At 39.3% G+C, this 25176-nt stretch overlaps 1 protein-coding gene across 6 annotated transcripts in view; it reads right to left on the reverse strand.

Moving 5' to 3' along the window:
* KIAA1217 (KIAA1217 ortholog) overlaps positions 1-25176 on the reverse strand; it is a 328796-nt gene that overhangs the window by 141087 nt on the left and 162533 nt on the right. The window lies entirely within an intron of this gene.

Below are 25176 nucleotides of genomic sequence, written 5' to 3' on the forward strand. Positions count from 1 at the left end.
ATTCACCAAGCATACCTTTTAAGTAGTTATTAGTACTCAAATGCACTTAAAATCACAATTATAAATTATTTGACCAAGTGTCTTGGGAATGTTAGTGAAATAAAGGGGATAAACCAATCAATTTAAAGCTAAAAGGTAAAGATTCAGTAACAATTCAAAACAAAACAAAAAAAATGGTCTCAAGAATCTCAAAAACATATACTCCTTGCATTCCAAAATACCTGTCATTTGTTCTATTCCATCTCCTTGAGAGTTAGGCTGACCTCTTTGTATCCCTCTGTATACTCCGCATTCAGTAAGTACTCAGTAGCATACAGCAGGAAATTTTAAAAATGTGTCCATTTAAATAGAAAAATATTGATCAATTTGAGAAGAGTTGCTTTCTCAGGAACAGATTTATTAATTAAAGTGTGGCTTATCTGACTACATTAGATGGGATTTCAGCCTTAACTTGACCTGACACATACATCTTGCTGATATCTTTACTGACTTCAGTTCTACTGGTATTTTTTTTTTCAACAGAGGGTCCCTCTCTTAAATAGTAAATTAAAAAAAAAAAAGTGCTTCACAGTGAGTCTTGTACATGCCAGAAGGCATTTAGAACGCCTCATTCACAAAAGAGGAAAAGAAAACACACTCAAAGTACTTTGAGAAACAGATATTTTCGGTACTTTGGGGGGAAAAAATTACAATTTGTCAATAAAGAATGGAAGGAAGAGAAATATGGCTTTTATGCTGAGAAACAAAATTCAGCGTTATCCAGCTTCTAATTCCTGTGCCAAACCTGCTGTTCTAGATGACCTTGGTCCAATCATTTAATTCTCTAACTTGCTCATCTGAAAATTCTATAAACTTGCAATTCTTCAAATACTATCCAATTACTTCTGGCTATTTGATTTTCACTTAATTTAAGGGATGAAACGTAAGTGATGGAGAACATCTCCAAACTTTAAAATCAAAGTTCCCTTTTCAACACGGAGGAATATGTAAACAAAATTGTAAATTGTTACTGTTAATAAAGACCCAAGGACTCTGCCGATGTGGCTCCAAACTTTGCCATTAAAATGTTGCACGATCTTGAAAGTTATCCAATGTGCTTTTTTGCAAAACAGCTTTATTGAGGGAAAATAACATACAATAAATTGTACGTATTTAAAATGTACAAACTTGGAAAGTTCTGATATACGCATATACCCATGAAACTATCACCACAATGAGGATAATGAATATCTGATTGCTCCCAAGTATTCCCACGTCCCCTTTGTGATCCTCGTCATCCCCTGAGAAACCACTGATCTGCTTTCTGTCACTGTGGAAATCATTTTGGGATCGGACCAATTGTATATAGGTGTAACGTGCAAGAAAAGAAATTTGCCCCCCTGTTGATTCCTACTTCATGGAATCAAATAAAATAGTGCATGTAAAAGTGTTTTCAAATATAAACAACTACATTATCTACTCCAGTTCGTTAATTCATTCAACACGTACTTATTGAGCATCTAACTATACGTAGGCACCATATTAGGAGCTTGTAAAAGAGCAGCAAATGAAACAAGACATTTGCTCTCTTGGATCCTTTACGCGAGTTGGGGAGAGTCAGGGATGTGCTAGTACACACACGAGCATATACCACATCAGGCGGTAATTACGAACGGTCCCCAAATTAAAATGGTTTGACTTACGATTTTTTGACTTTATGACAGTGTGAAAGTAATATGCATTCAGTAGAAACCGTACTTCAGATTTTGAATTCTGATCTTTTCCTGGGCTAGTGATATGTGGTAGATAGTCTCTCGTGATGCTGCACAGATGCAGAGCTGCAGCTGCCTGTCTGCCATGTGATCAACAGGGGGAACGACCAAGACACTTACAACCGTTCAGTACCAGACAACCATTCTGTTTTTCACGTTCAGTACAGTATCCAATAAATTACATGAGCTATTCAACACTGTATTATAAAACAGGCTTGGTGTTAGATGATTTTGCCCACCTGTAGGCTAATGTAAGTGTTCTGAGTACATGTAACGTAAGCTAGGCTAAGCTACAGTGTTCAGTAGGCTAGGTGTATTAAACCCATTTTCAACTTATGGTATTTTGCAGTTATTATGGGTATATCAGGACATAACCCCATCATAAACCAGGGAAGATCTGTAGTTCACTAAAGGAATATAAAGCAGGTAAGGGTAAACCTAACAGCAAAGGAAATGGTATTTCAGAAACTGTGGCCAAGAACTCACTTCAGATAGGATGACATGTAAATAGAGACTGAATGAAGAAGCCACCCTTGTCACAGATGTCTATTCGAAGAACATTTCAGAAAATATAAAGCCTTGGGTAGCAATAAGCTAGACTGTTAAAGGAACTACCAAAACCTTAGCCACTGGGGGCAGACACCAGAAACAATGGGAACTACGAACCTGCAGCCTGTGAAAAGGAGACCCCAAACAGAGTAAGTTAAGCAAAATAAGACAGAGAAACACACAGTAGATGAAGGAGCAAGGTAAAAACCCACCAGACCAAACAAATGAAGAGGAAATAGGCAGTCTGCCTGAAAAAGAATTCAAAGTAATGATAGTAAAGATGATCCAAAATCTTGGAAGTAGAATGGAGAAAATACAAGAAACGTTTAACAAGGATGAAGAAAAACTAAAGAACAAACAAACAACGATGAACAACACAATAAATGAAAAGAAAAATTCTCTAGAAGGAATCAATAGCAGAATAACTGAGGCTGAAGAAAGGATAAGTGACCTGGAAGATAAAATAGTGGAAATAACCACTGCAGAACAGAATAAAGAAAAAAAATGAAAAGAATTCAGGACAGTCTCAGAGACCTCTGGGACAACATTAAACACAACAACATTCGAGTTATATGGGTCCCAGAAGAAGAAGAGAAATAAAAAGGGACTGAGAAAATATTTGAAGAGATTATAGTTGAAAACTTCCCTAATATGGGAAAGGAAATACATAATCAAGTCCAGGAAGCACAGAGAGTCCAATACAGGATAAATCTAAGGAGAAACATGCCAAGACACATATTAATCAAACTATCAAAAATTAAACACAAAGAAAAAATATTAAAAGCAGCAAGGGAAAAGCAACAAATAACATACAAGGGAATCCCCATAAGGTTAACAGCTGATCTTTCAGCAGAAACTCTGCAAGCCAGAAGGGAGTGGCATGACATATTTAAAGTGATGAAAGGGGAAAATCTACAACCAACATTACTCTACCCAGCAAGGATCTCATTCAGATTCGACAGAGATATTAAAACATTTACAGACAAGCAAAAGCCAAGAGAATTCAGCACCACCAAACCAGCTTTACAACAAATGCTACATGAACTTCTCTAGGCAGGAAACACAAGAGAGGGGAAAGACCTACAATAACAAACCCAAAACAATTAAGAAAATGGTAATAGGAACATAAATATCGATAATTACCTTAAATGTAAATGGATTAAATGCTCCCACCAAAAGACACAGACTGGCTAAATGGATACAAAAACAAGACCCGTATAAATGCTGTCTACAAGAGACCCACTTCAGACCTAGGGACACATACAGACTGAAAGTGAGGAGATGGAAAAAGATATTCCATGCAAATGGAAATCAAAAGAAAGCTGGAGTAGCAATTCTCATATCACACAAAATAGACTTTAAAATAAAGACTATTACAAGAGACAAAGAAGGACACTATATAATGATCAAGGGATCGATCCAAGAAGAAGATATAACAACTGTAAATATTTATGGACCCAACATAGGAGCACCTCAATACATAAGGCAAATGCTAACAGCCATAAAAGGGGAAATCGACAGTGACACAATAATAGTAGGAGACTTTAACAACCCACTTTCACCAATGGACAGATCACCCAAAATGAAAATAAATAAGGAAACACAAGCTTTAAATGATACATTAAACAAAATGGACTTAATTGATATTTAGAGGACAGTCCATCCAAAAACAACAGAATACACTTTCTTCTCAAGTGCTCATGGAACATTCTCCAGGATAGATCACATCTTGGGTCACAAATCAAGTCTTGGTAAATCTAAGAAAACTGAAATCGTATCAAGTATCCTTTTTGACCACAACGCTAAGAGACTAGATATCAATTACAGGAAAAAATGTGTAAAAAATACAAACACATGGAGGCTAAACAATACACTACTTAATAACCAAGAGATCACTGAGGAAATCAAAGAGGAAATAAAAAAACACCTAGAAACAAATGACAATGAAAACACGACGACCCAAAACCTATGGGATGCAGCAAAAGCAGTTCTAAGAGGGAAGATTATAGCAACACAATCCTACCTCAAGAAACAAGAAACATCTCAAATAAACAACCTAACCTTACACCTAAAGTAATTTGAGAAAGAAGAACAAAAAAACCCCAACGTTAGCAGAAGGAAAGAAATCATAAAGATCAGATCAGAAATAAATGAAAAAGAAATGAAGGAAACAAGAGCAAAGATTAATAAAAGCAAAGGCTGGTTCTTTGAGAAGATAAAGAAAATTGATAAACCATTAGCCAGACTCACCAAGAAAAAAAGGGAGAAGACTCAAATCAATAGAATTAGAAATGAAAAAGGAGAAGTAACAACTGACACTGCAGAAATACAAAGGATCATGAGAGATTACTACAAGCAACTATATGCCAATAAAATGCACAACCTGGAAGAAATGGACAAATTCTTAAAAAAGCACAATCTTGCGAGACTGAACCAGGAAGAAATAGAAAATATAAACAGACAAATCACAAGCACTGAAATTGAGACTGTGATCAAAAATCTTCCAACAAACAAAAGCTTAGGACCAGATGGCTTCGCAGGCCAATTCTATCAAACATTTAGAGAAGAGCTAACACCTATCCTTCTCAAGCTCTTCCACGATATAGCAGAGGGAGGAACACTCCTAAACTCACTCTATGAGACCAGCATCACCCTGATACCAAAACCAGACAAAGATGTCACAAAGAAAGAAAACTACAGGCCAATATCACTGATGAACATAGATGCAAAAATCCTCAACAAAATACTAGCAAACAGAATCCAACAGCACATTAAAAGGATCATACACCATGATCAAGTGGGGTTACCCCAGGAATGCAAGGATTCTTCAATATACGCAAATCAATGAATGTGATACACCATATTAACAAATTGAAGGAAAAAAACCATATGATCATCTCAATAGATACAGAAAAAGCTTTTGACAAAATTCAACACCGATTTATGATAAAAACCCTCCAGAAAGTAGGCATAGAGGGAACTTACCTCAACATAACAAAGGCCATATATGACAAACCCAAAGCCAACGTTGTTCTCAATGGTGAAAAACTGAAACCATTTCCACTAAGATCAGGAACAAGACAAGGTTGCCTACTGTCACCACTATTATTCAACATAGTTTTGGAAGTTTCAGCCACAGCAATCAGAGAAGAAAAAGAAATAAAAGGAATCCAAATCGGAAAAGAAGGAATAAAGCTGTCACTGTTTGCAGATGACATGATACCATACATAAAGAATCCTAAATACTCTACCAGAAAACTACTGGAGCTAAGCAATGAATTTGGTAAAGTAGCAGGATACAAAATTAATGCACAGAAATCTCTTGCATTCCTATACACTAATGATGGAAAATCTGAAAGAGAAATTAAGGAAACACTCCCATTTACCACTGCAACAAAAAGAAAAAGATACCTAGGAATAAACCTACCTAAGAAGACAAAAGATCTGTAGGCAGAAAACTATAAGACACAAGATGTAAAGATGATACAAACAGATGGAGAGATATATCATGTTCTTGGATTGGAAGAATCAACATTGTGAAAATGACTATACTACCCAAAGCAATCTACAGATTCAATGCAATCCCTATCAAACTACCAGTGGCATTTCTCACAGAACTAGAACAAAAAATTTCACAATTTGTATGGAGACACAAACGACTCCGAATAGCCAAAGCAATCTTGAGAAAGAAAAACGGAGCTGGAGGAATCAGACTCCCTGACTTCAGACTATACTACAAAGCTACAGTAATCAACACAGTATGGTACTTGCACAAAAACAGAAATATAGATCACTGGAACAGGACAGAAAGCCCAGAGATAAGCCCATGCACATATGGTCACCTTATCTTTGATAAAGGAGGCAAGAATATACAATGGAGAAAAGACAGCCTCTTCAATAAGTGGTGCTGGTAAAACTGGTCAGCTACTTGCAAAAGAATGAAATTAGAACACTCCCTAACACCATACACACAAATAAACTCGAAGTGGATTAAAGACCTAAATGTAAGGGCAGACACTATAAAACTCTTAGAGGAAAACATAGGCAGAACACTCTAAGACATAAATCACAGCAAGATCCTTTTTGACCCACCTCCTACAGAAATGGAAATAAAAACAAAAATAAACAAATGGGACCTAATGAAACTTAAAAGCTTTTGCACAGCAAAGGAAACCATAAACAAGATGAAAAGACAACCCTCAGAATGGAAGAAAATATTTGCAAACGAAACAACTGACAAAGGATTAATCTCCAAAATTTACAAGCAGCTCATGCAGCTCAATATCAAAAAAACAAACAACCCAATCCAAAAATGGGCAGAAGACCTAAATCGACATTTCTCCAAAGAAGACATATAGATTGCCAACAAACACATAAAAGGTTGCTCAACATCACTAGTCATTAGAGAAATGCAAATCAAAACTACAATGAGGTATCACACCAGTCACACCAGTCAGAATGGCCATCGTCAAAAAATCTACAAAGAATAAATGCTGGAGAGGGTGTGGAGAAAAGGGAACCCTCTTGCACTGTTGGTGGGAATGTAAAATTGATACAGCCACTCTGTAGAACAGTAAGGAGGTTCCTTAAAAAACTAAAAATAGAACTACCATACGACCCAGCAATCCCATTACTGGGCATGTACCCTGAGAAAACCATAATTCAAAAAGTCATGTACCACAGTGTTCATTGCAGCTCTATTTACAATAGCCAGGACATGGAAGCAACCCAAGTGTCCATCGACAGATGAATGGATAAAGAAGATGTGGCACATATACACAATGGAATATTAGCCATAAAAAGAAACAAAACTGAGTTATTTGTAGTGAGGTGGATGGACCTAGAGTGTGTCAGACAGAGTGAAGTAAGTCAGAAAAAGAAAAACAAATACCATATGCTAACACATATATATGGAATGTAAAAAAAAAAAACGTTATGAAGAACCTAGGGGCAGGACAGGAATAAAGACACAGACGTAGAGAATGGACTTGAGGACATGGGGAGAGGGAGGGGGAAGGGTAAGCTGGGACGAAGTGAGAGGGTGGCATGGACTTATATCTACTACGAAACGTAAAATAGCTAGCTAGTGGGAAGCAGCTGCATAGCTCAGGGAGATCAGCTTAGTGCTTTGTGACCACCTAGAGGGGTGGGATAGGGAGGGTGGGAGGGAGACACAAGAGGGAGGAGATATGGGGATATATGTATATGTATAGCTGATTCACTTTGTTATGAAGCAGAAACTAACACACCATTGTAAAGCAATTATACTCCAATAAAGATGTTAAAAAAAAAAAAAAGGAACTACCAAGATGTCAGTAGTTGGAGCAGAGGGACGAGAACAGCGTAGTGTAAGATGATGCCAGATGGTGGATAAAGTTGAACTCATCCAGATGGTGGATGGCCTGTACTTTGAACAGATGATGGGTCATGAAGCACATGGAGCAGAGGAGTGATGTGATGTGACTCGGGGGTTGGGATGACCACTCAGGTTGCTCTGTGGAGATTGTTGGTGGCAAGAGAGAAAGCAGGAGAACCAGTTAGGAGGCTACTGCAATAGGCCTAGCAAGAAGTGGTGGTGGACATGGGGCAGAGGAGGTAAAAAGTGGTCAGGTTCTAGATACATTTTGAAGGTGAGCTGATAGCTCACGATTTATCTGCCCACAGTGGTTTTAAGAAATATTGATACTTAATAATGTTCCCAACTATGTAGTACTTACTCTGGTTCAGGCATTACACTGAGCAATTAACATAAACTAATTTGCTCCTTACAATAACACTGTGAAGTAGGTTCTACTTCTATTCCCATTTACAGATGAGGAAATTGAGGCAAAGAGTAGTGAGGTAATTTGACCAGCATAACATAGTGGTAGATGATGGAGCTGGGTTGTGAACCCGAGCAATCTGGCTTCAGAGTCTGTGGTTTAAGTATATGCTATCTGACTTCTCAAGGTTAATGTATAAGAGAATTAACAACTATGTTGACCAGGTGAACCTTATTGAATCAAAAAATTGAGAAAAAATATTTTAATGGCCATTCATTAAAAAATTAAGAGTCTCAAACAAAAATTTCAGAAATACCTTTTTATCTTTTGTTAAGAAAAAGATAAACAGGGACTTCCCTGGTGGTGTAGTGGTTAAGAATCCACCTGCCAATGCAGGGGACACGGGTTCGAGCCCTGGTCCGGGAAGATCTCACATGCTGTGGAGCAACTAAGCCCGCATGCCACAGCTACTAAAGCCCTAGAGCCCGTGCTCAGCAACAAGAGAAGCCACCACAATGAGAAGCCCGCGCACCGCAATGAAGAGTAGCCCCTGCTCACCACGACTAGAGAAAGCCCACGCGCAGCAACAAAGACCCAACGCAGCCAAAAATAAATAATAAAGAAATAACGAAAAACAAGTAAAAGAAAAAAGAAAAAGATAAACCAATTGTCAGTGGAGCCACTTTTCATAGGTCCACTTGGATAAGGCAGAGCTCCCTGGTCACTCTTCATGCCCATGGCCATGTGAATGGTGAGTGCTGTTAAGATTGCACTGAAGGTGACCCTTTGGAAAAGCACTGACTCTAAAACGGGGCTGGACATGAAGAATCAGAGCACTAGGGCCATGGCTGCCTGTCTTTTGGGGAATTCTTTCTTTCTGGTACTTTCCTTTTGTTTTTGCCTTGTTAAAAGAGTAGCTATCTTCACTTTATCAGGGCACAACATAAACCAATGGTCCCCTTTTTAAATTATCACTAAGAATTTCTGGAAAATTTTCTGTTTTTCATAACCATCTCTCTAGTGCCAATCTTTTTCTGAGATCTCCTAGGAAATGGGTCAAGATTTTACAGATGAGGAAATTGAAGCCTAAGAAGGAGGCAAGATTTGCCCAAGGTCTCTGAGTTGTTCCATAACAGAGCTGGGATCAGAATGTTCCTGATGTTTTCATAGATGGCAGTGAGCTCAGCCCGTGACAGGTGTTTCTGTTGTTTCATCAGATAAAACTGTTGTGGAAGAGCTGGGCACACACATTCTGAAGTCTGTGCTCAAAGAGGTGGGTGATCATCCATGTTTTCAGAGTCTAAGGCTACATTTTGCTTAATGTTCTCTTTGGGTTTAACTTCAAGACTTCCTGCCAGTGCAGAAATCTGTACACATTAAGGAAAGTTGGATGGTTCAATAATACACCTGATTATAATTCTAACTTCAGGAAGCAACACATTTCAAATCTTTTCCCAGTACATTTGCTAGAGTCATCCTAAGTACAACAGATGAGGCATAAAATCTTTTATGAGCCAGTAAATAGAAGCTTCTGCTGAACAATGTTTCAAGTAAGATCAAAGTACTCCTTCTTTTCAGTCCTATAAAATGGAGAGCTTTATTTAGCCATTTATTCCAGGTTAAAAGAAGGAGAAAAAGTTTGCTAGATCAAAGATGAATCTTCAGATTTCTTTTATTCACACCTGTCAACAAACAGGAGAAACTAAGCCCTAACACCTCTTTCCTAAGGACCCATTATCAACCCGTGTGTGTGTGTGTGTATGCGTGCTTGTGCATGTGTGTGTGTTCTCACCACATGCTCTGTGAATATATGTGTGTGTGAAAATGTATCTTAGAACACTTGGGCTTCAAGATCATTTTAGCATCAGGAGAAACAGAAACAAGATTTACAAATGGGAAATTAACCAATAGTTTGATAGACTTGTGGTTTTCTTTGATCTTCAAAATACCACCTCCTAGAAAAGGGAACCCTCCTACACTGTTGGTAGGAATGTAAGTTAGTACAGCCACTATGGAAAACAGTATTGAGGTTCCTCAGGAAACTAAAATTAGAATTGCCATATGATCCAGCAATCCCACTCCTGGGCATATATCCAGACAAAACTATAATTCAAAAAGATACATGCACCCCTATGTTCATAGCAGCACTATTCACAAGAGCCAAGACATGGAAACAACCTAAACATCCATCAACGAATGAATGGATAAAAAAGATCTGGTACATATATACAATGGAATATTACTCAGCCATAAAAAAGAATGAAATAATGCCATTTGCAGCAACATGGATGGACCTACAAACTATCATACTAAGTGAAGTTAAGTCAGAAAGACAAATAACATATGATATCACTTACGGAACCTAAAATATGACACAAATGAACCTATCTATGAAACAGAAACAGAATGGACATAGAGAAGAGACTGGTGCTTGCCAAGAGGGAGTAGGGAGCGAGAGGGATGGATTGGGAGTTTGGGATTAACAGATGCAAATTGGTATATACAGAATGGATAAACAGCAAGGTCCTACTGTATAGCACAGGGAACTATATTCAATATCCTCTGATAAACCATAATGGAAAAGAATATGAAAAATAAGGTATATAGATATGTAGAACTGAGTCACCTTGCTGTACAGCATTAACACAACATTGTAAATCAACTATATTTCAATTAAAAATTAAATTAAATTTTAAAAATCACCTTTTTCTCATCCACACAGGATAAGATTTAAAAATTATATTTCTATGCTCATAGCTTTCCTGAGAAAACATTAAATTCGAATGTTAATTGATGCTATTTATTCTTCCAGGGTAACGCAACTAGTTGAAGTATAGGCTCCTGAGATACCCAGCTTCACAAGGTTTGTTTAGCACTGACAAAGGAAAAGGGAAGACATGAAAGTTTTCTATATTTTTTGGGGGGGAGAAATATTTTTTAAATACATTTCTTTCCTTCCTTTCTTCCTTCCTTCCTTCCTTCCTTCCTTCCTTCCTTCCTTCCTTCCTTCCTTCTTTCCTTTTGGCTGCGTTGGGTCTTTGTTGCTGTGCGTGGGCTTTCTCTAGTTGTGGCGAGCGGGGGCTACTCTTTGTTGTGGTGAGCAGGCTTCCCATTGCGGTGGTCTCTCTTGTTGCGGAGCACGGGCTCTAGGCGCGTGGGCTTCAGTAGTTGTGGCACGTGGGCTCAGTAGTTGTGGCACGCGGGCTTAGTTGCTCCGCGGCATGTGGGATCTTCCCGGACCAGGAGTTGAACCCATGTCCCCTGCATTGGCAGGCAGATTCTTAACCACTATGCCACCAGGGAAGTCCTGAAAGCTTTCTATTTTGCAGTAAGTTTTTGCCCATAGTTTGAAAGCTTTCTGTTTTTCCCATAATTTAGAGATGATTTATATTTCATTCCATAAGAAGTCAAAATATTTCACCTTCAAAACGCTGCCAGCATTCTCTTTAGAAAATTAACTTATTTCAATATTCATCATGCCCAGTAGGGCATAGTGGAGTTATAAGAACAAAGGCTTAGGCATCAGAGAGCCCAGGGTTCAAATCCTGGCTTTGCCACTTCCTGCTATGACCTTTCGTATATGTCATTCATCCCCATTTAGGCTCTGCTTCATCAATGAAAAGGGGATAAAACGACCTTCTTTCAAAATTATGATAAGAACTAGTGACGTTAGTAGGTTTCCAGACACACAGCAGATACTCAGTAAGTGATTTTAGCATGAATTAAAATAGCATTGTTGGTTTAGATGCTGTCCTACCTTTTCATCATAAAGACACTTCAAATATTTGGTTTTCTGTCCTCTTAGACAATAGGAAGCTTTCAGAATGCGTTTACTCTGATCACGCTCTCTGGTCTTACCTTGTTTCTCTCTGGTATTTTTATTTTATTCTGCTTTTAACTCCCATAAAGAATTCATTGGGATTGACGCTTATTTACAGTTTTCTGGAAAACACGACTACCAATTTATTTTTCTCACCATCACTTCACATACTCTGCTTCTTCCTCCTAGGTTTATTATACTTCTTAGTAAATTTTTTTTCATTTTTTAATTTTGAAATAATTACAGATTTACAGACAGTTGGAAAGAAATATACAGGGAGGTCCCACGCACCCTTCCCCTGCTTCCGCCAATGATGACATCTTGTATAATAACAAAACTAGGCCATTGACGTTGGAACCACCCACAGAGCTTACTCAGATTTACACGTGTGTGTAATTCTATGAAATCTAACTCTGTGTAACTACTAGCCCAATCACAATACATAATTGTATCATTGTAACAAGTTCCCCTCGTGCTACCCCTTTGTAGAAACCCCTTAACCCCTGGCAACTACTAATTTGTTCCCCATTTGTATAATTTTATTTAAATAGTGTTTTACATAAATGGAATAGTACCTTTAGAAATTGGTGCTTTCACCCCACCCCCACCCCCGCCCCACAGACACTGAATAATTCCCTCCAGGTACATCCAAGATGTTGCAAGAATCAACAGTTTGTCCCTTTTTATGGCAGCAGTATTCCATGGTATGGAGGTACTGCATTTTACTTACTATTCGCCCACTGAAGGACATTTGCATAGTTTCCAGCTGTTGGTATTACAAACAAAGCTGCTGTTAACATCCATGTACAAATTTCTTGGTGAATATAAGTATTCTTTTTCCTGAGATAAAAACCAAATACTGTAATTGCTGAGTCATACTATAAGTCCATTTTTAGTTTTAAAAGAAACTGTAAAACTGTTTTCCAGAGTGACTGTACCATTTTACATTCCCACCAGCAATGTATGAGTGACCCAGTTTATCTGCATCCTTGTTAACACTTGGTGTTATCATTATTTTAAATTTCAACCACTCTGACATATGTGTAGTGATATCTCTGCACTATATTTAAATCTGCACTTCCCAAAAAGCTAGTGATGAACATATTTCCATGTCCTTATTTACTATCCGTACATCCTTTCCAGTTGAAATGTCTCTTACCGTATTTTGTCCCTTTTCTAATTGGATTGTTTGATATTTTACTGTTGAGTTTGAGTTCTTTGTATATTTTAAATATTAGTCCTTTGTCAGTTACATGACTACAAATATTTTTCTCCCAGATTGTAGCTTATATTTTCATCTTAACAGGGTCCATTTTTTTGGACACTGTTTTGGATAAGGTCTATTTTAGTTTTTCTTTTTATGGATTGTGTTTTTGGTGTCACGTCTAAGAACTCTTCACAAAGCTCCAAGTCCTGAATAACATCTCTTATCTTTTTCTAAAGGTTTTTATAGTTTTACATATTAAATTAAAGTCCATGATCTATTTTGAGTTAATTTTTGTACAAGTGTGGGAATTAGGTTAAAGTTCTCTTTTCTGCCTGTGGATGTCCAATTGATCCAGTATCACTTGTTGAAAAAGCTGTCTTTCTTTCATTGAATTGCTTTTGCAACTTTGTCAAAAATCAGTTCAGCATAATTTTATGGGTGTATTTCTGGGTTCTCTATTCTGTTTCCTTGATCTATGTGTCTACTCCCCTGCTAATACGGTACAGTCTTGATTTCTGTAGCTCTATGGTTAGGCTTGAAATCAGGTAGATTGAGTTCTCCCATTCTATTCTTCTTTGTCAAAATTGTCTTAGCTATTCTAAATAGTCTATAAAAGGCTCCTTTGCCATTTTATATAAATTTCAGAATAAGCTTGTTTATGTTTCAAAAAAAATCTTGCTGTGATTTTAATAGGAATTGTTTTAAACCTATAGATCAATTTGGGGAAAACAGACATCTTTATTTTGCTGAGGCTTCCAATCGATGAAAACAGTGTCTCTTCACTTATTAGGTCTTTGATTACTTTCCTCAGCTTATTGTAATTTTCAGCATACAGATCCTATCCATGTTTTGTTAGATTTATACTTAATATTTAATTTTCTTCAGAGCAATTGTGAATGCTATTATGCCTTTTATTTTAGCTTCCAGGTGTTTGCTGCTGGTATACAGAAATGCAGTTGAGTCTGTATGTTAATCCTGGATCCTGTGACCTTGCTGAACTCACTTATTGTACAAGAGGGTTGTCGTCATTGTTGTTGTTTGGGTACATTCTTTGGGATTTTCTATGTAGATAACATTACTTGGAAACAGACAGTTTTATATTTTCTTTTCCAAATGGCGTGCTTTTTATTCCTTTTTCTTGTCTGCTGAACTGGCTAGAACTTCCCGAATTATGTTGAATAAGAGTCGTGAGGTTGGACATTCCTGCCTTGTTCCCAAACTTAGAGGGAAAGGTTTCAGTCTCTCGTTATTAAGTATGATGTTAGCAGTAGGTTTTCCTTGTAGATGCTCTTTATGATGTGAGAAAGTTCCCCTCCATTCCTAGTTTGCTAGGAGTTTTTAAAAAATCATGTATGGGTATTGGTTTTTTCAAATGCTTTTTATGTGCCAGTTGATATAATCATATGATTTCTTCTCCTTTAGCCTGTTGATATGGTAGATTACACTGATTGTATTTCAAACACAGAACCAGCCTTGCATACCTGGAATAAATCCCACTCAGTGGTGATGTATTTTTTTAGTACATTTTTGGATCTGATTTGCTAATATTTTGTTGAGGATTTTTGTGTGAAATACATATGCTACTAGTTCTTTCAGCCAGAGCCTGTGAATGCTAAATACTGTTAATCCATTTACCTGAAAATGTCTTCTTTTTGCCCTCACTCTTAAGTAATAATTTTGCCGGTTAAAGAAATATTCATTAAAAGTCATATTTTCCCCAGGCTTTTGAAGATATTATTCCACTGTTTTCTGACTACTTCTTGCTTTCTCTTTTCAGTATAGTGGTTTAGCATGTGGGCTCTGCAGACAGACTGCCAGGGTTCAGATCCTGGTTTTGCTGTACCATGTGTTAGATTTGCATATCTGGCATAGAGTGAGTGCTTAGTAAATATTAGCTGCTATGGTGATTTCTTATATGTAAGCCTCCTTCATTAGACCCCCTGCATGGCAGGGATCCTTCTTACTCTAATTTCAAAACACCTACAGAATCCAAATGCTTCTCACCGCTTCCACTGCTAAACTTCTCATCTCCCCACATTATGCCAAGACTCCTAACTGGTCTTCGCAACACGTGCCCAGACTCCCTTTAGTCTATTCCAAACCCAGCAGCCACAATACAATCTTTAAAATGGGAGCGATGCCACTGCTCATAATTCTGCAGTACAGCCATTCCCATCACGATGAGGACAGCGTAGCCCAAGCCTCTGCTGTTGTCAAAGCCCTATACTGTTCGGCTCCCGTGGCTTCTCCAACCTCATTCCCTACTCCTCTGTCACAGAGTGACTCCAATCACAGTGGTCTCCTTGCTGCTCCTTGAATGCTCTTGGTGTGCCCCTGCTCAAAGTCTTTGCATTGGCCGATCCCTCTGCCTGGAATTCTCCTCCCCCAGACATCTGTGCGGCTCACATCTTCACGTGCTCCGGATCATGGCTCACATGCCACTTTCTCAGTGATGCTCTCCCTGTCCATCCTTTTCAAAATGACAACTCTAACACCTTCATCTCTTCAGCACTCCCTATACCCCTGCCCCTATTTTATTTTTCTCCTTAGTATTTATACCATCTATTCTCTATTTTATTTGTTTATCCTCCGCCTCTCCCAACAGAATAGAAGATCAGAGGGTTGTGACTCTTTTGTTGATTGCACCCAGGGCTGTCTTAGTAGGAACTCAGTAAGTATTTGTTAAAAGAATGATTTTCTTTCTTCCTACCTAATACAGCACCATGTGTATTGCAGGTATTTAAAACGTACTCAGTTAATATGTTAAATTGAACTCTTTTACTCTTAAAAAGGTTCCTATATTACTTGACTCTTTTTATGAAGGCCAATGAAAGCATATGAAAGAACGCTGCTCTAGAATCATGCAAAACCAAGGGAACTCTCTCCTCCAGGCAAGTCTTCAGCACTGGCCTCGTCCATCTGCCTCTGCCTTGTCAGTACAACAAGCAGTACCAATACCTGGGTGTTAACTGACCATGACTGGGGCCAGGGTTCCCCTGAGGCAGACAAGGGCAGGATGCTGGTGGGGGGAACACCTGAACTGAGGAAACTGGGACATGGTAGAGAGAGGCATGAAGTCCTGTGAAAAGTCCAGCTACCTTTCCATTGTTGGCTCTACCGACATTTCCAAGTGTGTCAAGCTGGGTGATGAGGTGGAAGATAAAGGTAGTTCACCGATCAAATAGGGATCAAAAATAGGAAATGCGCAGAGCAGACAGCAAGACAGCCCTAGCTTAGCAGGCTGGCTCAACAGCTTGCTGCAGGAGGATGTGCACCCCATACTTCTTGCGAGGGTCCTGCCAGTCACGTGAGCTGGAATTAAATACTCTAGTTCAAGGACGTGAACCAGGCCAGACATTTAAGGCCTCCATATTTTCCTGCCAAAAGTATGAGGACTATTTTCCATCCCCTACTGTGAACCGATTAAAGCGCCCTCATGTGGTACTACATTGTAATGACACGTTAAAATCTTTCCTAGGGGCACAATATTACCCTGAATCAGTGATCCCCTGACCAGAAGAGCCAGCATCACCTAGGAACTAGCTAGAGCTGCAACTTCTTGGGTCTCACCCCAGATCCACTGAACCATACATGCAATAAGCAGAGCCAGACGTCTGTGTTTTAATAATATCTCGGCTAAAATTTGAGAACCGCTGTCCCAAATGATGATGTGTCATGAGAAAGGATGCAAAAAGGATTGGCAGCATGGGACTGAGTGAACTGATGAGGATGAGTATAATTTTTGTGACTTTCTGTCTGAATTAAAAAAAAAAAAAAAATCCAAAAAAAAAAAAAAAAAAAGGATTGGCAGGGTGGGTACCATCTTACGCAGGGGAGGGCTCTCGGATGAGGCCATTTGAGCTCAGCTCTGAATGAAGCGAGGAGGGGCCGTGCAGACATGGGGGCCTGTGAATGGGGGCTGAGTCAAGCCAGAGAGAGCAGCATGGGTCTATCCCTGATGTGGCAAGGCCAGGAGGCCAGCATGGCTGGGTGTATGCACAGCTTCATCTGTGTACTCTTTGATTTACGTATATTTTAAAGACCTTACATGGTTACCATGTGTCTTTAGTTTACTGAAAATTCCTTGAATACAAGAACCAGATTTCATATATTTTTAAAATAACTCACCATGACACCTTTAACAGTGCCAGGAACTGAACAGATTCTTAATAAATGCATAAATACATGAATGGAGAAAAAAAAATTGAGAAATAGGCAAAACTTGGGGAGGAAAAAAAATGAAGGATTTATTTTTATCATGTTTAGCTTTAATATTACTGGGAGACGTTTAGCCAGAGACGTCTGAAAGCCAATTAACACCTTAGAAAAATTCTGAAAGTGGAAAGTTGGTGGGAATATCATTTTTAATGACATCACCAAACTTCTGAGACCTCAAACTCGGCGTGATGACATTCGGAGCTTTTCTTGATGGAATCCAGTTAAGTCACTTAGATGTGAAGCAACTTTCATTTGCTAAATCTGAGGATGGGGCTGGGGAGATGTCAGACAGAAAAGTAGTCATGGAAGATGAATCTGTCCCAGGAGTTTAAAATTTTCCCTTGCAATGCTAAGAAACCAAGTTGATGCACTGAGCAAAGGTGGAAGAGGACAGAATAAAACTCAACTTAAAATAAACAGAAAACTTGACGAATCTAATTTTACTGTCTTGAAGAAAGAAATACTTTAAGTTTGTGACAACTGCCATAAACCTGACTGTCTCCTCATATGAGAAAGGAAGTAGGAGGGAAAGAGTGTCCTGAGTCTCTGTGTTAGTGTGCGGGGGCCGCCATAACAAAATTCCACAGACTGGGGGGTTTCACAACAGAAATCTATTCTCTCACTGTTCTGAAGGCTAGAAGTCTGAGACCAAGGTGTCAGCAGGATTGGTTTCTTCGGAGGCTTCTCTCCTTGGCTCATAGATGGCAGTCTTCCCCCCGTGTCCTCACATGGCCTTCCCTCTGCACCTGTCTGTGTCCTAACCTTCTCTTCTTATAAGGACACCAGTCCTATCGGATGAGGGTCCACCCTTGTGACCTCATTCTAACTTAATTACCTTTTTAAAGGCCTTTCTCCTAAGACAGTCACATTCTGAGGTACTAGGGGTTAGGACTTCAACATACGAACTTGGAGGTGGGGGAATAGGGGAAGATACAGTTTGGCCAATAACAGTCCCTCAGAGAGTGGCTCAAACTGATAAGAAACTAAAGACCATCGTGGTGGTGCCTTGGCACTCACCTACTGTCGTGCTCAAAAGCAGCTTCTGGAATGGAGACTGGACCTCATGCAGCTAGGTGAGGTGCAGACAGGACCTCATCTCCAGACCCGAAGCCACTTAGCTGCAATCCCCTGTCACAGAGCTTACTTGAGATATTCGATGGAAAATCACCAATTCTTTTGCCTAAGAAGATATACATCTACCCTCTAACAACGCAGATGTGAATTTCCCTCTGTTCTTACACTCTGCCTGAAATAGAAGAAGCTGCCACAAATCTCAGTTTCCAGATGTCAGCAGGCGGCTCTCTGGAGGCCACGTTTAGGATGAGGGCACCAAGGATGGAATTTTACTTGGGTATATGACATAAAGCTGGCTTGCATCTTAATATTATTTTTAGCAGTTCATAGAATCATCTTTAAAAGCAGGTGCAAAAAATGTGTGCGAACTCTTATAGAATTAGATGCATGTAAAGGATTATGTTTTAAAGTCAGCTTTGAAAAAACAAACTAACTTGGCAAGAAACTCTTAAGGGTGCAATGAATTTTGCACTTACCAGAAAAAATAGCAAGGCATAGTCAACAGATTTTAGGTAGAGTTTTTGAGGCAAAGGAAAACAACAGCAACCGGTAAATGAAATTTTTTTCCCCAAAAGTAGTTCAATGTCTCATCTCTTGTTCCAACCAAACTGTAGCAGAGTATATCATGTACATCATCTCAGTCCAGATACTGTCAAGCTCATCCCTGGAGAGAGTATAGAGTAACAGTTGGTATTATTAGGAATTTGGAATTCGGGGAGAGATTTCTTCTTCAACTCTCTTTTTCCTTTCAAGCCTTCAGCCATGACATGCTTCTCAAATTTTCCTCTCTATCTGAAGTTACCCACCCTGATGAGATGATTAATAGCCAAGGGCCAACCACCTGGGGGGCCAGGTGAATTATCAAGATGGTATGAACTCATTCCCTGTATCAGATTAGATCACTAGAAACCTACAGAGTCCAAAAGACATAACCTCTAATAGGATGGTTTCATACTATGTCCTTGGATTTTGAAGTTTTAGACAAAGAAACTTTCCGTAAAACAACTGTTAAATATAACTGTCTATTACATAATATGATGTCAACAACATTAAGATACAGAAGTTCTTGGATTATAATGTTCTAAATGGGCTGCTATAAACCTCTTCTTAAATCATGAAATTCATGGAGCTCATTACGTTTCTCCTTTTATCTTCTTTTTTTGTCTCAGTTGTAATTACAGCAATTATTCTTATCCTAATTTTCCTGGCACACATATTATGCCCAACTGCTACTTGTATTAATTCTTGTTTTAATGGTTCTTATATACTATTACTGTTTTAAGCCAAATCAGATCTATTTTGGATGTAGAGAAGTATATGTATACCTTTATACAGATAAAACTTGCCTTGCTTTCTTCTGTTGTCTTATGAAACTTGATGAAGAGTTCTTTTTTGAATAAGGGTATTTTAACATCAGAAAAAAAAGCATAAACATTATCTAGATCTCTGGGTTTGAATGGGGTTTCATGGCTGTGACAGAGAGAGAGAAATATTTCACACTGGCTTATAGGCAGATTGATTTTCTGAAATAGCTTAGGAAACTGAAGTCACCTTTCCAGCTATTTAGCCCTATAGCTCCACCTGCAGTTTAGAAATGTTTGCTGTTAAGTTTACAAAAAGGTGACCGTGGTCCAGGTTTAGCAACACCCCAGCTGTAAAGGAGGGAACAGAAACAGTACACCCCAAGTCTTCCGCAAGTCTTTTCATTGGTACTCAGCCAACAGACGGTAAATTAATGGTGGCTTGGGGAGGGCTCCGACCCTTAGATTCCACCAAACCTTCTATTCACCTTCATTGATGCTTTCCCTACCTGCACCCTGTCTGCAAAGCAATCCTCGAGATGTCGGTAAAGGGCACGGAACTCTGTAGGTACCGCATTAACTAAATCATTTCCTCAAAGTCTGAGAAATCAGTCCTAAAGTTTCAACCCAGGAATGTTAATAGCAAGGGATTTCGAAAGACATCTGACTAACTTTATTTTTTAAAGTAAGTACAAACAAATCATGAGTCTACACAATCTTTTGCAAGAACATTCTTTCTTATGGGTGAATTTAAGAGCCAAGTGGGTAAACTTGGATAAGTACTCCCTTCTTTCAGAAAACCTCATATATGAAAATCCAAGCTTATAAAGGAAAATTGGGGGGTGATTACTTGTATCACAAAAACATGTTTTGCTATACCAGAGGATTTCTTGAAATATTCCTTTCAGTGGTTAATTCCCAGTCCCAAATCCATTTTTTCTCCCTTAGCTTAAAGATTGATTCACTTTTTAGAAAAATTACCTTTCAGGACATTCATGATATCAAGTGCAAAAAACCTAAGAGACAATCTTTTTGACTCACCCAATATAGCCAAATAGAAGTACTGGAGGACTCCCGTTATTGAAAGGAAATTTCTTCATAACTTCTCTCTTTCCTTATTCTCCAACGCCCCTTGGTCTACTTAATGTTTTTTACTGTGTGGGTGTTAGCAGTTCAGCATAGCTCATTTGTCAAATGAAATCTTATATGAAAGTACAACATTTATAGTAGAGAAAACTCCACAAAACTCCAGAGCTCTGAGGAACACAGTTGGGAAACCACACCTCCAGTTCATTCTCCAGTTCACTGCCAAGTCTCTAAAAGTCATCAGTCTGTATCTACCGCTACTTGCCATATTTTCTAGAATGTGAAGAAGAGGCAGGCACTACAACTTCTACAAAAAGAGCAAATCAGACCCCATGTATCTGTCAGGGTTCAGCTGCAAACAACTGAACCAACTCCAGCTTTAAGCAAAACAAACAAACAAACAAAAAACCCAAACAGATTTATTAAATGGCTTGTGGAATCACTGAACTGAAAGTTCACTGGAGAACTGGGACGTTGCAGAACCCGTTTGATGAGGAGGAAGCTTCCGGTCCAGAGTCACAGCCCTGGACCACTGTGACTCCACTTTGGAAGTCAGGAAACTGCTGGTCCTGCTGAAAAGCCAGACCACACCTGCGCCCTCGGAAGGAGAAGAATGGATGCCTGGCACCCTGACTTTCAACCCTATCAAGCGAGTGACTGCCTAGAGACCTCTCAGCAAATGATACTAAAGAAAACCCAAAGCCTCCACAAATGCCTTGGTCCCTACTTCCAGAACCCAGCGCATCTTCTATTCCAGAATGGGTCTGCCTTCCAGCCTCCAAAGTAAAGGGAGGCACGCCAGAAGGAGATTGGAGTGGACCACGCCAGCCGGTCACCAAGTCCTCCCACCCTGCCCACTGAGTTCCCAAGCTAGAGACAATCCTCTGACCTTTTCTTTGATTGCACCTTAAAAAGGTCAGGAATGTGCCCCAAAGCTACTGACCTGCAATCAAACTCTCTTCCGTAAATTTTAGTTTTTATAATATTACATGTCAATCACTACTGGCACTTAGGAAAGCAAATTCCATTAAGTGCTTCACTTACTCTATAGAGCAATACACACCTTTCCATTTGTCTGAAATTCATATCTTTTTTAAACTAGCCTAGGGATAGCTCTTCGTGCGCAATCTAAAACGAGGCTCACAGTCTTTGCCCATAAACCTTCTTGGTTTTCCGCTTTACAGATGGACGTTTCCGCCATCTTTTTCTCTAACCTCCTACCCACTCTTCTGCACAGGAGGGGCGATTCTGACAACAGAGAACCTTCTGTTCCTTAAATACCCCCACCAGCAAATGGTCACCATCACTGTTACCACCTTTAAATAAAAGAACAGCCACGAAGAAGTGACACGCGTTGGGCAAGTTCTCCTTCAATTAGTTTAAAATACTCCCGAGCCTTTTAAAATCATTCTTGCTTGTTGAGTCTGAGTGTTTAACAGGTAATTTGTTACAGAAATGGCAGCACCTCTGGCTGATGGGCTGGTAAGGGAGGTGTCTTTTCCAAGGCTAACCATTCAGGATACGGTCAACCAAGGCATCTGGCTGCAGGGAGAAGGAAGTTGCTGTTCTTGTTTTCACATGAGTTTTATTTTCAAATTCCTGAGGGTACACAGAAGGGTGGGAACATCTTGTGGCTATCCTTTCCCCCGAGGCCGACCACAAAGAAGCCAGACAGCAGCCCCTGCCCGTGGTTGCATTCCAGACAGACATTTATAAGACAGCAATGATTAAAAGGAAACGACTCCATCATTAAGACCCAGACCTAATATCAGCGGGACAATTTTTCACGGAAATTATTTCTAAAACCCAAATCTACTGCAAAACTGTTTTTATTTTCTTTTGTAGAATTCCTTTCTCCTAATGGTCTCTCTTTTCACTGAAGAGAGAGGGAAGCAGAAATGGCATAAATTCCACTGAGAAGAATTTCATTTGGTCTCTGGATGGGTGGAGGGCTTGGGGACCCCACCACTCTGTACAAGTGAAGATTTAGAGGTGATAGGTTTTTGGAACCCGGTCACGTTCTAAATCAGAGCCACTGATCAAATTCTTTCTTTACCTTTCTGCTTTGTAAATCTCCAAGAGTGACTAGTTGGCCCTCAGCATCAGAAAGATTTCTGGGTTTTGCTGTCATGTGGTCCTGCCTGAAGTGCCAGAATGAGAAGCTCACACCTTGCATGCAGGACAGCATCGGAGAAAGAATATATACAGACACCAGCAATGTCTAACTTCTCTGTCTTAAACAGCAGCTTAGGGCTAAACCTTCTCTCTCTTGTACGGCTTCTAACAGCCTCTGTGCAATGCACCAAGCCCAGCCTCCCCCTGCTTCTCCCTTTCTACTACGCCAAAGTAGTAGAAAGGAGGGATTATCCAAGTGGAAAAATGATTAAGCTGGCAGGTTTATCTCCAGGCACAGGCTGCCTAGAGTGACAGCAAGGTTGCATCCCCTCCAGGGAGCAGGAGTGGTTGGTGGATTGGTCCAGATGTGGCTCCCAGAGCTGGGGGACGGCTCCAGTGACACAATGCGTATGTGCATAAGTGAAGCCTGGGAGCTGGGCTTTCCCAACTCTGCCCCTTCTGGGCTCTGTGGCTGGAGGTCACCCCATGAGATGTGAAGTCCCTGGGGTGACACACAGGCAGCTACTGGGGTGAGGAGAGTGAGGCACTCTCCTTGGGTGCAAAATTTAAGGCTCCTCCCCACCAAACTCAATAATCAAAATAAAATAATATTTTAATGAGACATTTTTAAAAATCAAAATTAATGCAATAACCCATGATGAACCAACTAGGACCATTTTAAATAAACACAAAACCAACAGGACTTGGGGGGGAGATCCTAAAATTCTGTGGATTAAGATAAAAGAAGAGAGGGCAGACAGCAGAAGCAGGAAGAACTACAATTCTGCAGCCTGTGGAATGAAAACCACATTCACAGAAAGATAGACAAAATGAAAAGGCAGAGGACTATGTACCAGATGAAGGAACAAGAAAAAACCCCAGAAAAACAACTAAATGAAGTGGAGATAGGCAACCTTCCAGAAAAAGAATTCAGAATAATGATAGTGACGATGATCCAGGACCTTGGCAAAAGGATGGAGGCAAAGATCGAGAAGACACAAGAAATGTTTAACAAAGACCTAGAAGAATTGAAGAACAAACAAACAGAGATGAACAATACAATAACTGAAATGAAAAATACACTAGAAGGAATCAATAGCAGAATAACTGAGGGAGAAGAATAGATAAGCGACCTGGAAGACAGAATGGTGGAATTCATTGCCGCAGAACAGAATAAAGAAAGAAGAATGAAAAGAAATGAAGACAGCCTAGGAGACCTCTGGGACAACATTAAACACACCAAGATTTGCATTATAGGGGTCCCGGAAGGAGAAGAGGGCGAGAAGGGACCTGAGAAAATGTTTGAAGAGATTACAGTCTAAAACTTCCCTAACATGGGAAAGGAAATAGCCACCCAAGTCCAGGAAGTGCAGAGAGTCCCAGGCAGGATAAACCCAAGGAGAAACATGCCAAGACACATAGTACGCAAACTGACAAAAATTAAAGGCAAAGAAAAATTATTAAAAGCAACAAGGGAAAAATGACAAATAACATACAAGGGAACTCCCATAAGGTTAACAGCTGATTTCTCAGAAGAAACTCTACAAGCCAGAAGGGAGTGGCATGATATATTTAAAGTGATGAAAGGGAAGAACCTACAACCAAGATTACTCTACCCAGCAAGGATCTCATTCAGATTCAATGGAGAAATCAAAAGCTTTACAGATAAGCAAAAGCTAAGAGAATTTAGCACCACCAAACCAGCTCTACAACAAATGCTAAAGGAACTTCTCTATGCAGGAAACACAAGAGAAGGAAAGGACTTACAATAACAAACCCAAAACAATTAAGAAAATGGTCATAGGAACATACATATTGATAACTACCTTAAATGTAAATGGATTAAATGCTCCAACCAAAAGACACAGGCTTGCTGAATGGATACAAAAATAAGACCCATATATATGCTGTCTACAAGAGACCCATTTCAGACCTAGGGACACATACAGACTGAAAGTGAGGGGATGGAAAAAGATATTCCATGCAAATGGAAATCAAAAGAAAGCTGGAGTAGCTATACTCATATCAGATAAAAAGACTTTAAAATAAAGAATGTTACAAGAGACAAGGAAGGACACCACATAATGATCAAGGGATCAATCCAAGAAGAAGATAAAACAATTATAAATATATATGCACCCAACATAGGAGCACCTCAATACATAAGGCAAATGCTAACAGTTATAAAAGAGGAAATCGACAGTAACACAATAATAGTGGGGGACTTTATAGCAATACAATCCTACCTCAAGAAACAAGAAAAATCTCAAATAAACGATCTAACCTTACACCT

This window comes from Balaenoptera acutorostrata, chromosome 3 (assembly GCF_949987535.1).
Source record: "Balaenoptera acutorostrata chromosome 3, mBalAcu1.1, whole genome shotgun sequence".
In the NCBI taxonomy this organism is placed as follows: Eukaryota; Metazoa; Chordata; class Mammalia; order Artiodactyla; family Balaenopteridae; genus Balaenoptera; species Balaenoptera acutorostrata.